General features: G+C 35.7%; 1 pseudogene; it reads left to right on the forward strand.

Annotated features, from left to right (window-relative positions):
* Positions 1-2,159: 2,159 nt before the first annotated feature.
* LOC133765127 (cAMP-regulated phosphoprotein 19-like) lies at positions 2,160-2,498 on the forward strand (annotated as a pseudogene).
* The last annotated feature ends 548 nt before the right edge of the window (positions 2,499-3,046 follow it).

A 3,046-nucleotide genomic window follows, 5' to 3' on the forward strand; every position in this document is an offset into this window, starting at 1 on the left:
CTGGTATGTATCACCTCAGAAGAGAGGAAGTGAGGTTGTGATTATGCCAACAGATGTAATCATACCCTCTCCTCTGCTTACAGTAGAGATCTACCACACCCAATTGTGTATCACTCTGGAGATTTTCACCTCATCTTTGAGCACTGACCACAGTAGCCCCACCCAGCACATGGTTCTAAGTTGTCATTGAAAGAGCAGACGTTCCATTAAGCCACAGAGGCATAGTTCAAAGACAAAACCCAGCAGTGGAGAAAACTAACAAATCTTTCCATAAATGCCTAAAAATAAATGCAGATATGCAAGAAACAAGAAGGAGGAAGAAAACATGATTCCCCAAAGGAAAATAACAGCACTTCAATAATAGAATACAAAAACGAAGAGATTGATGAAATGCCTGGAAAAGAATTCAAAAAATAATCATATGACTACTCAGAAGTTATGAGAGGCAAATTAATGAGCTAAAGAAATCCATGTATAAGATTGAGATTTTGAAGAGAAGTCAAACTGAAATATTAGAAATGAAGAATTCAATATATCAAGTAAAAATATAGTGGAAAGCTTTTTAACAATAGACTCGGTGAGACGGAAGAAAGACTATCAGAGCTAGAAGAGAAATTTTAAGAAATAGCTCAGTCAGACCAAAAAAAGAGAAGAAATTAGAAAAAAAAATCAGTGCCGGAGATTTATGGGATATTATCAAATGACCCAACATATAGGTCTTTGGAGTTCCTAGGTATGGAGAGAGAGAATGGATTAGAAGGCCTATTCAGTGAAATAATAACAGTAAGCTTCCCTAATTTGGAGAAAGAAAGGGGCATTCAATTACAGGCAACACATGGAATTCCTAATAGACTTGACCAGAAAAGATCGTCACTACAACACATTGTGGTCAAACTTTCAACAGTAAAACATAGAAAAGATTCTAAAATCAGCACAAAAAATGTCACGTTATCATCACATCTCCAAGAGATGCACAGCTGATTTCTCATTAGAAATTCAAGAGGCTAGGAAGAATGAAGAACATAATCCAAGTCTTAAAAAAATAAAAAAAGCTTGTCAACCTAGAATACTGTACCCTGCAAAGTTCTAATTTATGAATAAAGGTGAAATAAAGACCTTCCATAACAAACAGAAATTGAAAGAATTTGTCACCACTCACCCAGCCTAACAAATGTGACTAAGGATGGACTACACACAGAAACACAAAAAGACAGTCATCATTGTGGGAGAATGTGAAAGCAGAAAATCTCCTTGTAGAAGTACAAAGGAAATCCAAAGAAATCAACTGGAATATTTATGGAAAGGCAAGGCCAAGTCATTTTTTTATCAATAGTATCCTTGAGTATAAATGGCCAAAATTCCCCAATTAAAAGATACAGACTGGCTGAATGTATTAAAAAACAAGACCCATCTATTTGCTTCAAACAATATCACCATCAAAGTTACATATACACTGTCAATGAAATGACTGAAAAAGATATTACATGCTAATGGAAAGCAAAAATGAGCAGTTATAGGCATCCTAATATTAGACAAAATAGAATTTGACACAAAAACTGTTAGGAGACAAAGAAGGGAACTTTGTAATGATTAAGGGATCCATTCAACAGGAAGATGTGACTATAATACATGTATATGCACCAAATTCCAGGGCTTCTGGCTATATAAAATGATATTAATGGATTTAAATGCAGACACTTCAATACAATAGTAATGCAGGACTTTAACATCCCACTTTTGTGAGTGGATAGGTCAACTAAACAGACAATCAACAAAGAAACAACGGAGCTAATCTACACTATAGACTAAATGGACCTAAGTAACATCTGCTGAATATTTCATACCACAGTTGCAGAATATACATTCTTTCCATCAGTGTGCATAACTTTCTCTAGGCTAGACCACATTCTAGGCCATAAAGCTAGTCTTAGCAAATTCAAAACAATTGAAATCCTACCATGTAGATTTTCCGACCACAGTGGAATCAAGCTAGAAATTAACAACTCAAGAATCTCTAGGAAGTATGAAAACACACGGAGACTGAACAAAACACTCTTGAATGAACAGTTGGTCATTGACGAAATCATAAGGAAAATAAAAAAAAATTCCTGATCGGACATCTGAAAGCCAGAGAAGCGGGGTTAGGCAGAGGGAGCACTATGTCTGTGGAAGTCCCCGAGACAGTCTCCATGGAGGAGCAGAAGGAAATAGAAGATAAAGTGACTAGTCCAGAGAAAGCTGAAGAAGCAAAATTAAAAGCAAGTTATCCTCATTTGGGACAAAAGCCCAGAGGTTCAGATTTCTTATGGAAACAATTGCAGAAAGGGCAAAAATACTTTGATTCTGAGGATTAAAACATGGCAAAAGCAAAAATGAAAAACAAGCAACTTCCTACTGTAGCCCCAGATAAAATGGAGGTCACTGGTGACCACATTCCCAATCCACAGGACCTTCCTCAACGGAAGCCATCCCTTGTTGCTAGCAAGCTGTCTGGTTAATTAAAAGAGCTGAACTGCATGAATCTTCTAATTCCCATTATTTCTCTTACTATGTTTCCTATCCACTTCTTACTTCCTTTCATTCTCTAAGTCATTTGAGAATGACAGCTTTGCAGGTAGTGGTAGCGTGTGCTGCAATTGTAAGAGAATATACATGTGTAGAGTTTTTGATTAAACAGCGCACTGATAAAGACATGATAGAGCAATGTAATCTGTTTGAAAATAATTGTATATATTACCAACTCCTAGTGTAGGTTCCAACGAGTAACAAGTTTTACAATTTTAATAGTTCGATTTTACTTACTTCATCTTAATTATAGCTTTGTATGTTACCCTTATTTAACATAAACTCTGTTGCATTGATTTTTTTTCTGTATTTTCCTTTTGAAAATCTTTGTTTAGTCTGCCATAGACTTAAGCTTTTTGTTTGTTTCTGATATCCATGACATCCAGTGGCTTTGCGCAAATATGGTATGTTGCTTAGGCATATCTTTGGTCCTATGCAGAACATTCATTTTGACTTTTCTGAAAATAACAGTTAACATAAT

The sequence above is a fragment of the Lepus europaeus genome, chromosome 1 (genome assembly GCF_033115175.1).
Source record: "Lepus europaeus isolate LE1 chromosome 1, mLepTim1.pri, whole genome shotgun sequence".
NCBI classification, from domain to species: Eukaryota; Metazoa; Chordata; class Mammalia; order Lagomorpha; family Leporidae; genus Lepus; species Lepus europaeus.